Source organism: Carcharhinus amblyrhynchos, chromosome 6 (assembly GCF_965287045.1).
Source record: "Carcharhinus amblyrhynchos chromosome 6, sCarAmb.v2.hapA, whole genome shotgun sequence".
Classification (NCBI taxonomy): Eukaryota; Metazoa; Chordata; class Chondrichthyes; order Carcharhiniformes; family Carcharhinidae; genus Carcharhinus; species Carcharhinus amblyrhynchos.
The window spans coordinates 26,975,796-26,994,873 of NC_137329.1; the positions used below are offsets into that span (position 1 = coordinate 26,975,796).

General features: G+C 44.6%; 1 protein-coding gene across 2 annotated transcripts in view; it reads right to left on the reverse strand.

Annotated features, from left to right (window-relative positions):
- Nucleotides 1-2,311, reverse strand: part of LOC145343772 (GTPase HRas) — a 66,242-nt gene extending 63,931 nt beyond the window's left edge. The window contains exon 1 of one of the 2 annotated variants that reach the window (XM_080190093.1): nucleotides 2,290-2,311. The gene's annotated coding sequence lies outside the window, so the exon portion shown is untranslated. Of the gene's footprint in view, nucleotides 1-609; nucleotides 836-2,289 lie in introns of those variants that run through there. The other variant, XM_080190092.1, reaches the window with a different exon arrangement.
- Between the last annotated feature and the right edge of the window lie 16,767 nt (nucleotides 2,312-19,078).

The window sequence follows — 19,078 nt, forward strand, 5'->3', positions numbered from 1 at the left end:
CGTGACAGGTTGGAATTATTGCATTCTACATGTTAATAAAGCACAACATTGCGGATGATGTGACATTAAATTAGAAAAAACAGAAAAACGATCAGGTCAGACAGATTGTGAACGGGAATTGGTAAGGATGCTGCCTGGGTACTTCCAGCATTTTCAGTTTTTCATTCTAATTCCTCATTGAAATTTTACTCAGATTCAAGTGAGTCTCTTTCTCTCCAGTTTGCAGCTTCCACGAGTTTGCCCACCGATTTCCCCACAATTGACCCAAAATCATTTTGTTGTAAACAGAATCGGATCGTGTCTCTCGATCGCTTAACAAAAAGAAATATCACAGTAACAAAAAAAAATTGCAACTTTCTTTTTTGAAAAAACCGGTGGACATTAACCCGCTTTGAAAAAAACCCTTGCGATTTAACAAATGCAACACAATATAAAATGTTATTCAAATACTTAACAACACATGCATTATTGCACTGCAAACATCAATTACATAGGCTGCAAACGGATTCCCAATGCACTGAGTATTTGCAAAGCATTGCTACTTAGACGCGAGTGTAATGGTTTTATTTTTCAGCAGCTGGGGCGTTACCCGGTGCTGTCTTGACTTACCAGAAACTGCAATAAGGAAGGAGGAAAAAGCCGCAATCAGTAGCAGAACAAGAAATAAAACATAGCAGTGTTGGGTAAAGTCTGACTACCTGCTTTGCTAATTCTCAGTGATCTGCAGCAATGAGTGACTGCTGCTATTTTTAAGCATTAATAACAATCAATGGCGCTCTGTCTTGTCTGCCTGCCTGTATCTGGCTCCCACTTTCAAAAGTTCCTGCAATTTCAGCTAGCGCAGTCCCCACCCCCACCAGCGCTGCGCGCGCAACCCACAGTAAAGCTACTCCGACCCACACGGCCCGCCCCAGGCTGCCTCAACCCACCTTGATTGCCCTCCTCCCATTGGTTGCGCTGCCACGAAGGGCACCACCCAGATGTCCGGCCACTCGGCCTCTGATTGGCTGTGAGTCCCGTACATCATTGATTTAAATCATTCGACGGTTAAGGGTGCGCGGGAGGGGCTCAAAATTAACGGATCATGATGTGGAGATGCCAATGTTGGACTGGGGTGAACACAGTAAGAAGTCTCACAACACCAGCTGTGAGACCTGTTGGACTTTAGCCTGGTGTTTTGAGACTTCTTACTAAAGTTAATGGATGCTAGAGATGTGCTTCCCCCCTCTGACATGTACTTCATGAGCCGTCTTGTGGAAATGTCCTCCGTGCCCTTGCCCCATCATGTGGAGGTGTTTCCTATATGGGCTGCTGCACACCTTCCACTACCATGTCCTCGCCTGCTGCCCAGATACTCCTTGGTGGGCCTTGTTGCCATCCAGTGGAAGTCCCTTTACGGAGGGATCTCCCCCCGTTACATCGGGGACCTGGGATGGAGGGTGGCGCATGCAGCAGTTCTGCACAACCATAGGATCCACTGGTTCATGGGCTCTGAAGCTTGCCCCTCCTGTGGCCTTGTGGACCGTGTCTATATTTTGTGTCTTAGGTTGCACTCCCTTTTCTTTTCCTGAAAAACCTTTTATTAATATTTTGTTTGCACTGCGGTCCCACGCTCCCGATCTACGGAAACCTTAGGAAGCCTCTAAGGACCAACTGACCCATGTTCAACTGCTGTTCACATGGAACCCTTCTCCACTTCGGCTTTCAAAGTTCTCGTTTGAATATTTGCTACTACCACCAAGATCTGCACGTGCGGCGGCTCCACCCGGGCTCACGCCCTAGACTTCCGTGCTCAACGCAGCAGCCCTCCTACTCATCGCAGCATAGCAGAGAGGGGAGGGTCAGGATGACAAACTCCTCGTGAACCTGCTCCTGGGCCTGGCGAAACGTGCCATTTACAGATCTAGGCAGCGCGCGATCGAGGGGGCCGTCCATCCTAACTGTCTGCTCCTCTACCGCGGCTGTTTGGTTTGCGTCCTTGGAGCGGGAGCACATGTCGTCCACAGGCACAGTTGATGCCTTCCACGCCCGTTGGGCATCGCAGGGACTGGGGTGTATTATCGACCCTAATAACCACATTTTAATTTGATGTTTTCAAGTTTCCTTTGTACTTTGATTTTGTTCCGGCTGTTTTCCCCTCCTTTTACTTTGTCCTGATTTAACTTGAGTTTGTTCATTTGGTTTGACCTTAAAAGAGGTCAAGCATGTACTCGCAAACAGGTTAACTTGATACACATATTTAAAAAAAGTGTCGTCAAAAATAATTACGGGTAAACGGTCGTCTCTTACTTGTCTGTTGATGGGCTGAATCAACTCAGGGGGAGGGGAATAGGCGAGCGTGAGAGACAGAAGCTGTATAGCCGAGGATGCGCAGTGACGGGTTGGGAGGGAGCCGGCTCTCGCCATGGCCGATGGGAGTTGTAGTTTTCCCGCTGGTGCCTGGGGCGCAGTTAGTGGCTCGGTAAACTACAATCCCCATCAGGCACCGCGCTTCCCCTCTTCCTCCCGAGCGGCGGCGGCGGCCTCGCCGTTGCTAAGGAGACCAAGTCGGGTGAGGGGGGGGGGGCGGAGAAGAGGCGGACAGTGTCGAGGGTGGTGGCCGGTGTGCGGTTTAGTTGACGAGTGAGTTCAAGGGAGAGCTGTGGCCTTCGTGCCGACTTGGGGAGGGTGAGGGGACTTTTTTTTTGCTGCTGATGATTGTTATTATCGTACAGACTCGAGCCTCTCTCCGTTGCTAGGGAACGATTTAAAGCACTCGCTGGCCCTGACTGGGTCAATAACAAGTACTTGTGTTTACGCGGCTTCCTTTAACGCTGTAAAATCTTCACAGGTGATCAAAGACAACTTAACACCCTGATCACAGGATGAGAAATGAGGACCAAAGGCTTGATCAAAGAGGTTGCCTTGAAGGAAGGAGAGAGAGGGAGAGAGCCTCGGGATAGAATCTGAGTATTGTTGTACTGAGGGAGTGCGAGTGAGAGGGACACTGCTCTGAGGAAGGGTTAGTACAGCGGGAGTGCTGCTGCTCTGAGCAAGGGGCAGTTAAGGGGCAGTCCAGAGAGAGTGCTGTACTGTCAGAGGGGGCAATCCCAAGGGAACGCTGCACTGTCAGAGGGGGCAATCCTGAGGGAACGCTGCACCGTCGCAGGGGGCGGTAGTGCGGGAACGCTGCACCGTCGCAGGGGGCGGTAGTGCGGGAACGCTGCACCGTCGCAGGGGGCGGTAGTGCGGGAACGCTGCACCGTCGCAGGGGGCGGTAGTGCGGGAACGCTGCACCGTCGCAGGGGGCGGTAGTGCGGGAACGCTGCACCGTCGCAGGGGGCGGTAGTGCGGGAACGCTGCACCGTCGCAGGGGGCGGTAGTGCGGGAACGCTGCACCGTCGCAGGGGGCGGTAGTGCGGGAACGCTGCACCGTCGCAGGGGGCGGTAGTGCGGGAACGCTGCACCGCCGGAGGGAGCGGTAGTGCGGGAACGCTGCACCGCTGGAGGGGGCGGTAGTACGGGAACGCTGCACCGCCGGAGGGGGCGGTACTGCGGGAACGCTGCACCGTGAGAAAAGGGCAATCCTGAGGGAATGCTGCACTGTGGGAAGAGTGCACCATTGAGGGAGCGCTGAACTGTTGGAAATGGGCAGCACTGAGGGAGCGCTGCAACATGGGGGATGTTGCACTTCTGGAGAGGGTAGAGCTAAAAGACCTCGATGGGAAGAGATACTATCGAAGGGGGCAGTACCAAACGAATGCTGCTGTATTGGAGAGCACAGTACTGAGGGAGCACTGTACTATTCGAAGGGCTGGTGCTGAAGGAGTACCATGCTGATTGGTGGGTCAGTAGTGAGGGAGCTTTGTGCTGTTGGAGTAAGTAGTTCTGAGGGACATTATTGAGGAATCATTGTGCTGTTGGAGGGGGCAATATTGAGGAAGTGCTGTGCTCTCTGCAGGGATGTACCAAAAGAGTGCTGTCCCTCAGAAGGGTGGTACAGCGGGAACACTGTGCTGGTGGAAGGGGTTGTAGTGAGGTAACGCTGTGCTGTCGGAGAGGGAAGGAGTGAGGGAGCCCTTGCTGTCAGTGGGGGCAGTAACGAGACAGCACTGTGCTGTTGAAGGGGGCAGTACCAAGAGTGTGCAGTAGGAGTAGTAGGGAGGGAGATCTGCACTGTTGGAGGAGGCAGTAGTGATAGAGCTAAAACATGAACTCTTCTTTTTCCCTCCACAGATGTTGCCTGATCTGCTGAATTTTGGAATGTTTTCTTCTGTATTGCATTTCTTTAGCACCCTCCACAGTCTCAGGACATTTCACAGTGCATTTAAAATTAAATATGTGCAAGTGTCTCTTTTGTAATCTTGGAAATACAGCAACTGAATTGTACAGAGCAAGGTCCAAAATTGTGAGAGTCTGTTTTAGTGATATAGTTTGATAGATGATTGTTGGCAAAAGTACAAAGGTACGCACTCATCTTCCAACAGTGTCATGGAATTTTTTTAAGTCCACCTGACAGGCCAGAGCATCGTTCCCTCGCTACTGCCTCCTTTCCCCCATAAGCACAGCGCTCCTTTGTTACTACCCCTTCCACCAGCACAATTCTTCCTTGCTACACACTCTGCCAATGGTGCAGTGCTCCCTCAATACTGCCCCTTCAGATGACGCAGTGCTCTGTGGCTTATCATTTGCAGACTTGAAATGTTAACTCTGATTCTCATTCCATAAATGCTACCTGCCCTGCTGAGACTTTCCAAATAGTTCTGTTTTTATTTTAGCCTTCTCGTGTCTGCAATATTTTAGTTTTGGATTAGTACAAAGAAATGCAAGTCCTTTCCTTTAATGATAGATTCCTGGTCTTGGTTTTATTTGATCTCGGCTGAGGGAGGTGGGGGTATAGAACATAGAACACTACAGCACAAACAGGCCCTTCGGCCCACGAGTTGCGCCGATCACATCAACACCTACCAATCCATAGACCTATCTATAACCCCCAATCCCATTAAATCCCATATACTCATCCAGAAGTCTTTTAAAAGACCCCAGCGAGTTCGCCTCCACCACCACTGACGGCAGCCGATTCCATTCACTCACCACCCTCTGAGTGAAAAACTTACCCCTAACATCACTTCTGTACTTGCCTCCCCGCACCTTAAATCTGTGTCCTCTCGTAGCAACCATTTCAACCCGGGGAAATAGCCTCTGAGAATCCACCCTATCTATTCCTCTCAACATTTTATAAACTTCTATCAGGTCGCCTCTCAACCTTCGTCTCTCCAGGGAAAAGAGTCCCAGCTCCCTCAACCTAACTTCATAAGGCATGCCTCCCAGTCCAGGCAACATCCTTGTAAATCTCCTCTGTACCCTTTCAATAGCTTCTACGTCCTTCCTAAAGTGAGGCGACCAGAACTGCGCACAGTACTCCAAATGAGGCCTGACAAGGGTCTTATAAAGTTGCAGCATTACCTCCCGATTCCTAAACTCAATCCCTCGATTAATGAGGGCCAGTACACCATATGCCTTCTTGACCACATCCTCCACCTGCGAGGCCGATTTAAGAGTCCTGTGGACCCGGACCCCAAGATCCTTCTGCTCTTCAACACTACTAAGACTCCTGCCCTTGATAGTGTACTCGTTCATCCCATTGGTCCTGCCAAAATGGACGACTACACATTTATCCGCGTTGAAGTCCATCTGCCACTTCTCCGCCCAGTCCTGCATCCTATTTATGTCCTGCTGCAACTTTTGACATCCTTCCAGACCATCCACAACACCACCGACCTTCGTGTCATCAGTGAACTTACTTACCCATCCCTCCACTTCCTCATCTAGGTCATTTATGAAAATGACAAACAGCAAGGGTCCTAGAACAGATCCCTGGGGCACTCCACTGGTGACTGACCTCCATGCCAAAAAAGACCATCCACAACCACTCTCTGCCTTCTGCAGGCAAGCCAGTTCTGGATCCACAAGGCCAAAGGCCCTTGGATCCCATGCCCTCTCACCTTCTCAAGAAGTCTTGCATGGGGGACCTTATCAAACGCCTTGCTGAAGTCCATGTACACCACGTCCACTGCACTTCTTTCGTCAATGTGTTCAGTCACATTTTCGAAGAACTCAACTAGGCTCGTAAGGCACGACCTGCCCTTGACAAAACCATGCTGACTATTTCTGATCATGTCAAACCTCTCCAAATGCTTGTAAATCTTGTCCCTCAGAAGCCTCTCCATCAGCTTACCAACCACTGAGGTCTGACTCACCGGTCGGTAATTTTCCGGGCTGTCTCTGTTCCCTTTCTTGAAAATAGGAACAACATCTGCAATCCTCCAATCTTCCGGAACCTCTCCCGTCTCCATTGACGACGCATAATCAGCTGGTGTCCCCACTTCTGACGATTAGTAAGTGAACTTGTTGAAAATGTGGAGATCAAGTAAAAATAGGATGGATCTGAAGTTTGATGTAGCTGTAGTTAAATAGTCTGCCTACACAGGAAGAGGAGGCTTTGATTCTGTATTCCTTGATAGCTTTTCTTAGCACCATAACAACATAACTGGAACCTAAGGCACTTCACAGGAGCCGAATAAAACAAAGTAAGGCAATAAGCCACAAAAGACAATATTAGGACCAGAGGACCAAAAGTTTTTTCATAGAGGTAGATTGGAGGGTATTCTAGAGCTTGGGGCCTAGACAGTTGAAAGTACGGCCACAATGGTGGAGTGATTAAATTCAGGATGTGGAAGAAGCAGAATTAGAGAAGGGTTTTAAGGCTGTAGGAGATTACAGAGAAACAGAGAGGCCTGAAGGAAACAGAAACCTGAAGGATTTGAAAACAAGGGTGGGAATTTTAAAATCAATATCCAACACAAATATTCTCACACAAATATGTCAAGATACTGAAGGCCATCTACCATCCCTGGGGCTTTGCTTAAGCAAGTCAGAAATGCATCAGAAGATAAGGGAAGAAAATTTGCAAAGGGAAACTTCCAAATTTACTTGCTATGGACATGTGGCAATATGAAGCATTTGGCCATGTTGCATCATGTTATTGATTATTTTGCTTCTGATCACATGTGGCACTTGCAGGGTTAAAATGAGGCTTAGTTACAGAATGAGCCTAGGTTGACATCTTGGGCATCGGAGCAAGGACGCTAAAGGATAGAATAGGAAGATAAAGGCAAAATACTGCGGATGCTGTAATCAAACGAAACAGAAAATGCTGGCAAACCTCAGCAGGTCTGACATCTGTGGAGAAAGAATAGAGCCAATGTTGTGAGTTAGGATGACCTGAATGGTCATTCTAATGCACCAAGGCCTTTGTAGTCTTGGTGCATTAGGAAGGGAGAACAACTTCGAGGTTATTCATGGAGTTTTGAGACGTGTTCATTTTCCCCAAGGTAGGCAAACCATTATCCAATTCAAATATCTTTGTATCTTTTAAGCTCTTTACCAGATTGTCAACTTGAAACACAAATTCAAACAAGGAGATCAGTTAGATTTAGAATGGCAGCTGTATATGTTTGAATAAGCACTTTTTATTCCCAGGCAACCTGGAAATCAAAGAAAGTGATGAGTCATGTCAGTGAGGGTGGATTTAGTGAGTGTGTTGTCCATTTGACTGTTAACTCTGTTTCCAGGGCTGCATTGGTTTGAATTTATACCTGGCGACCTTTAACCAGCTTCACAATCACTTATGAAGCTATCAGTGATGAGGAGAGGTTAGCGATTCCATGGCTTGGCAAAACTGAACTTCCTTTCTAAAAAAAACTTGAACTGTGTTTCAAGGTTTAGATCATAGTGTGTTAAAATAAATGATTTTTGTACATTTCACTTAGGTATCTCAAAGTAACATTTAGTTACAATGGACCTAGGAAAGGGAATAAAAGATATTGTTTGCTTGTTTAGTGCTGAATAAATCCGCCTTAATAATTTATAATCCACAGTCAGAGGAAACCTTTCCAAAGTTAAAGAAATCTTGTGATAATGTCGAGCAAGCCAAACGCAAGGGCAAAGGTTCTCTGTTTAACTATTGGACTCCCTACAAGCAAGATACTGAGCAAATACGATTCTGAAGAGACTTGACAGGATGGATACTGATGGATTTTTTGGCCCTGGCTGGGGAACCTGGAACGCAGATGCACAGTTTCAAAATGAAGAATAACTCAATTAGGATTGAGATAGGAGCAGTTTTTTCACTGACGGCTGTGAATCTTTGGAACTCTGTCCTCCAGTTTTGGATGCTCCATTGTAGAATGTATTTAAGGCTGAGTGTAAATTTTTGGAGAGCAGGGGGGAAGTGAGTTGAAGCAAAAAATCGGTCATGATCATATTGAATGGTGGAGCAGGATTGACTGGCCATGTGGTCACCTCCTGCTCCTATTTCTTAGGTTCAATTTATTAAGTAACAATATATCTCTTCACCGTGGAGGTCTTGTGGTGCAGTGAGTGACATCCCTGCCTCTGAGCCAGAAGTTCTAGGTCAATACGATAGGTACTATTTATTGTCACTATCATTTCCTCAAAGTGGTCCATGAGCTAAGAATTTGTGTGTATGTAGCTCCCTTTAATTTGCAAGTGGTTCAGTTTGAAAATAAGCAGCGGCAAAATGCTAATCTTGAAGAAGGTAAAGGTTTGTTTATTACAAAACCACTGCTGTAAGTTACTCAAGTAAAAGTAATAATGTTGCTAACTGAATATAAAGATTAAATACAGATAAGGATAAAAGATTCTTACAGAGATGAAATTCAGTTCAGTCCTTTAAGATGTCATTGCAGGCCCATAACTTGCAGTTGACGTATTGGTTGCCTTGAGTGGAGAGTTGAAGTTGAAGATTGTGTTCAGCAGCTACAACGGCTTCTGTGGTCCATTGATTGGCGATGACATTCCAGGTTGACTCAGCAGGTCAAGCAGGTTTTGGAAAAGAGCAGGTTTTGGCCATGATTCTCCCAAAAATGCTAAATTGGCGGGAAAACTGTTCTGGATCCCAACTGTTTTCTCAGTTTAGCTTCTCACCCGAATCTCCACGCTCTGTCCACTAGTCCCAGTCATGAATCTCATTAAAAACCCAGGGGGCAGGGCCTATTCACGCCAGAGTTTAACAGTTCTGGAATTCTGCGTATGCACAGTGGCCCTGATCCATCAGACTTCCTGTTTGCTGGCCAGCCCGATCACTGCCCCCACAACAACAGGCAGAATTAGAGAAGAGTTTTAGGGCCGTAGGAGATTACAGAGAGACAAGGACCTGGAGGGCTTGCTCTGATCCTCAGTTGCCTCCGTCCTGGAGCACTCCGATGCACAGCCCACCCTCTCCCCCAGCAATGGCAATCCCCTCACCCCCCTCATCCCTGCAGACCACCACCCCCCACCCCCGGAGGCAGGCCCCTCCCTCAGCAGACCATCCTCACTCCCCAATTGCTGCCCTCCCTCCATCCCAGATCGATCTTGTCTGCAGAGTGGCAGCGGGACCCTCCCAATCCCACCAATTGCCCCCAGGCCCCGCCCCTTAGCATTGCCCAATGTCTGATGGGCAATGCCAAGGTGCCCCTGGGCATGGGCACTTTGCCCCATGGGCAGTGCCGGGGGCACAGGCTGGCACTGCCAGGGTGCCCATGCTCAGGGAGCACCACCTCCTGCCACCTGACCCACCCCCTGAGCGGCCCTGATTGACCCCACTTCATTCCGACGGGATCTCCCACTAGTTTCCTGAACATGGAGCTAGTGTAAACCTCACCGGAATGCAGTACTCCTGGTGGAGTGGGAGATTCAAACGGGGCCGAAAAGTTCCCAGTAATGAACTGCTAAACATATTTAAAATACATTTTAATAAGCTTCAAATTACTTAACTGCCTTCCCGCTGGTTTCCAGAAAAGTCTGACTGGCGACTGTTCGCTGGCTCTGGGAGATGCTCATGCATTCCCAACATATGCGCAAGTCCCGATTCAAGGCCGGTGACGCGCAACTCCCACCGTGACCTGCCAGAAAAGTTGCAGGTTCCTATGAAAGAATTGCGGCCAAGATTTTTTGTTCCTCACTTGTTCTGCAGTTACAACACTTGAAGATGGTCTAGACTCCATCTTTTTCAGCAAAACAACAGCAGAATTCTAGGTACGTTCTTCTGTGTTCTCCCTTGGTCGAGGATCTTCTCCGATGATATCTCTGATTTCCTTAGGGTTCTGCACATGTGGCTTTTGTAGCCTGTTTTATTATAACCATGACAAGATGACTGCTATGTTAATTCCAAATGATGTGGAGATGCCAGCGTTGGACTGGGATAAACACAATAAGAAGTCTCATAATAGCAGATTAAAGTCCAACAGGTTATTTGATAGCAAACCACTAGCTTTCGGAGCACTGCTCCTTCGTCAGGTAAGTGGGAGTTCTGTTCACAAACAGGGTATATAAAGACGCAAACTCAATTTACAAAATAATAGTTGGAATGCAAGTCTTTACAGGTAATCAAGTCTTAAAGGTACAGATAATGTGAGTGGAGAAAGTGTTAAGCACAGGTTAAAGAGATGTGTACTGTTTCCAGTCAGGACAGTTAGTAAGATTTTGCAAGCCCAGACAAGTTGTGGGGATTACAGATAGTATGACATGAACCCAGGATCTCAGTTGAGGCTGTCCTCGTGTGCGGAACTAACTGGCTATTAGTCTCGGCTTCTGATCTTCGGGTAAGCATTCTCCAAGGCGGCCTTCACGACACACAAAAATGCAGAGTCGCTGAGCAGAGCTGATAGCCAAATTCCGCACACATGAAGATGGCCTCAACTGGGATCTTGGGTTCATGTCACACTGTCTGTAACCCCCACGACTTGCTGGGGCTTGCAAAATCTCACTAACTGCCCTGTCTGGAGACTATACACATCTCTTTAACCTATGCTCAATGCTGTCTCCACTCACATTGTCTGTATCTTTAAGATTTGATTACCTTTAAAGACTCACATTCCAACCATTATTTTGTAAATTGAGTTTATGTCTTTATATGCCCTGTTTGTGAACAGAACTCCCACTTAGCTGACGAAGGAGCAGCACTTCGAAAGCTAGTGACTTTTGCTTCCAAATAAACCTGTTGGACTTTAACCTGGTGTTGTCAAACTTATTACTAAATTTCAAATGAGCCATTGTTCCACCAGGGGAAAAAGTTAATTACACTGAGGTCTTTGAAGCCCCTTCCTGTCTCCTGTTCTGTCAGAAGCCAAAGAGTCTTTAGACCTTTAAAAGATTCACTGGACAGCCCTGGAGGAGTCTTGCATTTTAATGACTCCATAGTCAGTTTGGAAATAACAGAATCTGCCCAGGTTTGAACAGACGCCGGTCCCAAAATATCTGTATGTACCTCTATTTTGAAAAGGGGTTTTGAACTCAATTTTAAAGGTTTGAAGGTAAAGATGTACCTTTAAGGCAGTTATCCTTAAAATGTATAATATTATAACTACACATTCATAACAATTGTAGAAGAACAAATAGGAGCAGGAGTAGACCATACAGTCATTTGAGCCCTACATTTGATCACCAAGGAAGGTGCATTAATAATGTGGTCAAACAGGTTGATCATCATTAAATTACCATGAAATCTTTCCAACGCAGGTCATTAGCAGGCAATAAAAGCAGGTGATATTCCTGGTCAGCAATGTGGTGAAAATGAAGTTGAAGCCTCAACTATCATATCCAAAGCTCCAGACTCCAAGGTGCATTTAAAAATGCATGTTGCCACAGCAACTCTTGCTTTCCTGAGTGATCTCTAACACACAGTTTGACCAATTTTTCAGTCATTTGTCTTGATATTTGCTTCTTTGTTCCATGGTTAATTTGTTAACGTTCCTTGGGACGCCTTACCGCTTTAAAGATGCTATATAAATGCAAGTATCTATTCTAATTTACTGAAATTGAGGTTTAGAATTTTAAAATTACAAAGAGCTTTGTTGTAATGTGGGATTTAAAAAAAAAATTACTCCATTCTTAAAATTACAAAGCCATGCGCAGAGTGGACCAGGCCAGCCTGAATCCATCTTGCTTGTTCCAAAAACCAAATTCAAATTGAATCAAATTCACGGTCCCGACAAGAGTGACAAACAAGATCCAAGCGGAGATGATAAGGCGTTGCATCCCATCTTGGGCTTGATTCAATGCATAATCTTAGCCTAGAAGATGTGTGATTGTCAATTTAAGTCTATTGCTGAAAGTCAGGTTAATGCAAGGGAAAACTGAGTGCTCAATTTAATAGTAGTGGCAACCACAGGGTGCAATCATAAATGAATGCTATTCGTTATTACTGTACAACAATAGCATCCCGTATATATAGCATGGTGTTGTTCAATATATTGCCCACGAGCCATATATTGCTAACTGCTTTTCTAATCAGTGAAAAATGCATGTTGTTGAGGATGTGATCTCGATAGTCATATTTACGTGGTGTGTGTTTTAACTGTCTTTGTATGTTTGTTGACAAGATGAAGACCAGAATGTGCAATATTCATCAATTATTGAGAACCTTACTTCCTTTATTATTGAATAGTAGATATTTGAGTGAATATGCACAAGTGAAATATATTTACTTGTATCATGTGTGCTTGCGAGGTGCTTTTCACTGAATTTATTACATGTGGTTAAAACATTGTTACCATAGCCACATCTGTTGGCTGGTCAACAATTTCCATTGGGCAGCACTACTGTAGCACCTACAATGTACAAAATGTTCCTAGGCACTTTGTAGAGGAGTAACAAATTACTGAGTTGGGAAGAAAAGGTGGGTGATGATAAGGTTAGTTAATGGAGAATGACAGAATTTGTGGGAGGAAATTTACTTTGTTTGTATTTATAACCAATGAAATGTGTTCCTGCTAGCAGAATTTTTTTCTAAAGCCTGTCTCACTGAGTGTGCGTGCATGTGTGTGTCCATTACAGTCATTATGTTATTTTATTATCTGCAGTCAGTGATTTTGTTTAGTTGACTATTTCAGCTACTCTGATTCTTTGTTTGGTGCATTCTGAGGATGTGATTAGGCAGACTAATTAGTATAAAGTCTTTATAATTTCAAGCTGTATAGAATGCAAAGCCACATTCCCATTTCTTGGACAGATAATATGCAGTCTAAGTAGATATAATTATTTTATGATTTCACTTGACAATCTGTATAGAAGCAACTAGCTGCTACAGAATTGCAAATGGAATCTGGAATGACATCAGTTTCTTATTTTGAAAAGAGCATGTAAATTTAAGTAGTATTGGTTTTGTTTTGTTGGTCAGTAATGATAGCAACTGTACAGTAGAAGCTTGTTCTACATTTCTAGGACAGAAAGATTCTCTTATTATCACAAGCATGCCAGGGCAATGGAAAAATAATTAATTATGTTGAAAGTAGGTACTGGAGATGTCCAAGAAGCTCATAGAGCTAGTCAGTCTTTCTCTCACAAAAAGATTCTGAACTAGACCAATCACTGATAAAGCTGGTGAAGAACGTGAGTTTGGATGAAAGAACAGTAGTGTTTTCTTTTCACTTTGTGGGTGCCACAATTACTTCAGAGCAGTGATCTGCATTGAAAACTTGAGGCATCATTTTGCCATATTGCATTTGGGGTTTACAATATGTAAAATGGGCATTAAATTGAATTAAGCCCGGCTGGGAACAACGTACTAGCCAATTCTTAAGTCTTCAAGGCCATACTTGTTTTCCTTATCACTGCATTTTCAATGTGGAAGAATATCACAATAACAGATTTTCGACAGCCAATTGTATACCTAGGTCTCTGGGCAGCCCTTTAAACTAACAGGAGGATGGCGGTGGGTGGTCAGGAGGTGTGGCGGTGAGTGTTGTTAGGATTCGGTGAGGGAGACTTAGAAATGCAAAGATAAAGATCAAGGTATTGGAACAGTATAAGAATGTGGGAAAAAACAAGCAGAGACAGGAAGTTTAACAAAAAATGTACATGAGCAATTAAGATCTTTGCAGGGAATACAAGTTTTGTTTTAAAAGTGAAATTAAACGTTCTTTAACTGAATGCATGAAGCGCTTGCAATAAGATAGACTAATGGATGGCACAATGATCTATTGCAAAGACATGGTTACAAGGTTAGAAAATAAATATTTCAAGGTACGCAATATTTTGGAAAGACAGACAGAATAATAAAGGAGGCAGGATAGCCCTTATGTTAAAGGATGACATTCCGACATTAGTGAGAAAGGATTTGGCCTCTGAAGATTATGAAGTAGTATCAGTATGGGTGGATATTAGGAATATCTAGAGTCAGAGAACAATGGTGCAAGTAGTTTGTAGGCCCCCTAACAGTACTATTATAGTAAAGGATCCACTGGGAAATAGTGACCATAATACCATTCAGTTACATGGTAAGTTTGAAAGTGACATATTCCAGTAGCAAACAAAGCCAATTGAATAGGTCTGCGGGGGAGAAATGTCTACAGTTAAATGGGTAAATAAACTATTTGGCAGATGCAATTAAATAGCTTTGTTATATTAATTACAAATGGTCCAACTAACTTATTCTTATAATAATGTCCATCAAGCCAAATGATGGATGCAGTAGCAGTGATCAATGTCCCTCAATGCTGCATGCCACACCAAATGCAAAGAAACAATAGCAAAACTAAATTTCATCTGCTCCAGCAGGAAGTGCTGGAACCTAATGCATTGCCTTGGAGCAGCCCAAAAGCCACCCATTAAAAAACACCCCTCAGTTACTTCTAACCACGCTTTCAGCCATCTGTTTGCCATTGCTAAGGCACCCTGGACAAAAACACCAAATGAAACATCTCGAGTGAACTAAGACAACCCAATCCAACAGCTATCTGGTTTCAATCTTCCAAGAAAAGAATGGTCTACCCTCAACAGGTCCAGAACTAGCCATAGCCCTTGCTTGGTCAATCTCCACAGATAGGGCATTAATGCCAGCCCCCAATGTGCCTGTGAGAGAGAACAAACTATGCACCACAACATAGAAAAATGTCCATTCTACAGACTCAGCAGAGACTTATCCGCACTCAACAGGTCTGGAAGAAACTGCTTGGCTTAGGGACTTTGCATTTGCTGTATAAAATGTTGAAGCTCTGAAGGAGCCAATAATAAGAAACCAATTCCCACAATGCCTGAGAGAAAAACTTGCAAACTTCAACCAAGAACAAAAGGATGTCCACAGTGATTGGGAAGTCCTTAAATCTGATATCATCAATGCCTTTAAAAAGACACTTGGATTTTCTGTAAGGAAACATTGGGATTAGTTTGTTGAAAATGCTGAGAATATCAGTGAACAGATTGATCACAAGCATAATACTTTCTGTGTCTGGCAAAAATGATGCAAACTCAATGCAAGCAAAACTGGTTTACCATAAGCCAGAGGTACAAAGGCACGACCATGGCCAGAACACGTGCTGGGCAAAGAAGGCATTGCGATGATGTGAACGATATCTGTGGCTTCATCACTGTCACAAAGCCTATTAATAACTCAAAGGCCAGCTCCTGTAGGGCCTAAGAATCAGGGAGATCTGATTGGGAAATGTGAAGCTGCACCGCCTGTTGGAAGGAACATTTTGAGTCATTTTCAATCAAGAATCAATTCTTGACGAGTGCTTTCAACTTGGTCCCATAGTACCCATTTAGAAATGAGCTCGGAACTCTGCCAACACCTACGGAGGTGATGAAAGCCATCATACAAATGAAGAGCAACAAAATAATAGGAGATGATGGAATTCTTGCTGAAATTTTTAAGCACAAGGAGATCATCTAAAATTACAGTTCCATGCCCTTATCTAACAGATTTGGAATGAAGAAGTCCTAAATGATCTTTAGGATGCCATGGTTGTGATACCCTCAAGACCGGGGATAAATTTAACTAGAAATTCAGAGACAGCTACCTGATTTCTGTTGCAGGAAAGATCATTATAAGGAATGTTCTAGCATTGACTTATTACACTTGCTGAAGAGCTACTCCCCAAATCTAAATGTGGCTTTAGACCATCAAGAGGCACATGATTTTTAAGCTTGCCAATTATAGGAAAAATGTCACGAACAGCGTCCACCTTTTTGTGTATCATTCTTTCAACTCTGTAAATTGTGAGGCACACTGGAAGATTCTGCTTAAGTATGGATGTCCTCCAAAATTCATTACCATTCATTGCCTGTTTCATGATGATATGTGAGCGAGCAATAATTCTTAACAGGTCTATTGCAGACCCTTTAGAGATTAAGACAGGAGTAGAATCATAGAATTCTTACAGTCCATCAAGCCTGTACTGACTCAGCATTTTGCCCAACCCGCCACCAACTCTCACAGCTACCTGGACTACAGCTCTTCACACCTCAGATCCTGTAAGGACACTATCCCATGCTCTCTGTTCCTTTACTCTGCTGCATCTGTTCCAATGGTGCTGTTTTTATTAATGGTGCTGCTGATATGTCTTCCTTAAACATGATTTTCCACCCACTGTGGTTGACAAGGCTCTCAATCATGTCCGATCCATCTCCTGCACCACTGCTCTCCCCCCCTTCCCTCCCAGAACCGGGATAGACTCCCCATTGTTCTCACTTTTCACCCTACTAGCCTGCATTCAAAGAATTACCCTTGCCATTTCTACCAACTTTAGCATGATGCCAGCACCAAACACATCTTCCCCTCACTCCCCCTTTCAGCATTCCACAGGGACCGTTCCCTCTGGGACACCCTGGTTCACTCCCACATCACACTCAACACGTTACCCACTGCTCACGCATCTTCCATTTAATTGTAGAAGATACAACCCATTTCCCTTTACCTCCTTCTTACTTACCATCCCAGGGCCTAAACACACTTTTCAGGTCAAGCAACACTTCACGTGCACTTCCTTTAAGCTGGTCTATTGCATTCACTGCTCCCAATGTGGTCTTCTCTACTTCAAAGAGACTGGGTGACCTGCTTTGCAGAATATTTTCAGTCCATACACAAGCAGGGCCCAGATCTTCCTGTTGCTTGCCATAGCAAAACACCATTCTGCTCTCTTGTCCATCATTGCCTTTTGCAATGTTCCAGTGAAGTCCAACACAAGCTGGAGGAATAGTACCTCATCTTCTGATCTCTCAATTGATGCCATTAGAACTTTTCTCAGCCTTCATAACCACCATTTACATTCCCTTTATCCTTTTGTCAATGACATTTTGATCAATTACCCAAACCCCACCCCGCCCCACCCTTGAAGTATAAACTTTGTCCTATTTTCTTTGTGTTTACTTCTGACGAAAGATCATCTAGACTGTCTATTTTCTTTGCACAGATGTTGTTAGCCCTGTTGAGGTTTTCCAGCATTTTTTGTTTTATTCCAGTTCAGACTATATAGGTACAGCAGAGGGTCAAGGACAGAAGAAGTGCTTCAAGGATGTGCTAACAACCAAAATGAAGAGGTGCAGCATTGGCATAGATTCCTCGAAGGCCATTGCTTTGGATCAAAGCCGATGATGAAAGAGTCTGTGGGAAGGATCCCTGTATTTTGAGACCCAATGGCGACAAAATAAAGAGAAAAGCCAAATCAGCGAACAGAACATGCCACAGCCCAAATTGAACTGATGACCAGACATCCCTCATTACAACAAGTATAGACTCATAGAAAAGCTACAACACAACCAGGCCCTTCGGCCCACAAGTTGCGCCAATCTTATTTCTACCTACTAAGCTTACCTATAACCCTCAATCCTATTAAGTCCCATGTACTCATCCAGAAGTCTCTTAAAAGACCCTAACGAATTTGCCTCCACCACCACCGACGGCAGCTGATTCCACTTACCCACCACCCTCTGAGTGAAAAACTTACCCTTGACATCTCCTCTGTACCTACTCCCCGCACCTTAAACCTGTGTCCTCTTGTGGCAGCCATTTCAGCCCTGGGGAAAAGCCTCTGAGAGTCCACCTGATCAATACCTCTCATCATCTTATACATGTCATAAAGTCTACAGATCCATATTGGTTTTCTTCAGCCAGCTTCAGTCTTATGGAAGATAATCATATTGAGGGGTACTCGATAACAAATAGACCAGAATTTACTGTATTTCCGCTCTGTGACATATCATTCCCCCTCCTCCCCATTCCTTTTGAGGTGGCAGTGTCTTCTAACAGAAAAATGGTCATTATCACGATAGTTTCTGCTGGAGTTTCCTGCTTTTAACTTGCCTACTTTTGTTTGCTACGTTATACCACTTCACAAGTACTTTAGAATATAGGAATGCAAGTCTTTCTCTTGTCTGTTCTCCTAAGCCCTATGCCAGTTCTGACAATGGAGGCTTACGTAAAAATGAGACATGAAGGCTCAGTTAGGGCACTGGAGAGTTACAAATTAACCAGGAACGAGCTGAAGAGAGTGTTAAGAGCTAGAAGAGGACGTGAGAAGACTTTGGCGGATCGGATCGAGGAGAACCCTAAAGCTTTCTATAGGTATGTCAAGAATAAAAGATTGGTTAGGGCAAGATTAGGGCCAGTCAGAGACAGTAGTGGGAAGTTGTGTGTGGAGCCTGAAGAGATAGGAGAGGCACTGAATGAACATTTTTCGTCAGTATTCACGCAGGAAAAAGTCAATGTAGTCGAGGAGAATACTGAGATACAGTCTTTTAGATTAGACGGGATTGAGGTACTTAAGGAGGAGGTGTTAGCAATTCTTGAGAGTATGAAAATAGGTAAGCCCCCTAGGCCGGATGGGATTTACCCTAGGATTCTCTGGGAGGCTCGGAGGAGATTGCAGAGCCTTTGGCTTTGATCTTCATGTCGTCATTGGCTACAGGTATAGTGCCAGAAGACTGGAGGATAGCAAATGTTGTCCCCTTGTTCAAGAAGGGGAGTAGAGACCATTCTGGGAATTATAGACCAGTGAGCCTTACTTCTGTTGTCGGCAAAGTTTTGGAAAGAATTATAAGGGATAGGATTTATAATCATCTAGAGAGAAATAAATTGATTATGGATAGTCAACATGGTTTTGTGAAGGGTAGGTCGTGCCTCACAAATCTTATCGAGTTTTTTGAAAAGGTGACCAAAGAGGTGGATAATGGTAAGGCAGTTGATGTGGTGTATATGGATTTTAGCAAAGCGGTTGATAAGGTTCCCCATGGTAGGCTATTGCAGAAAGTGCAGATG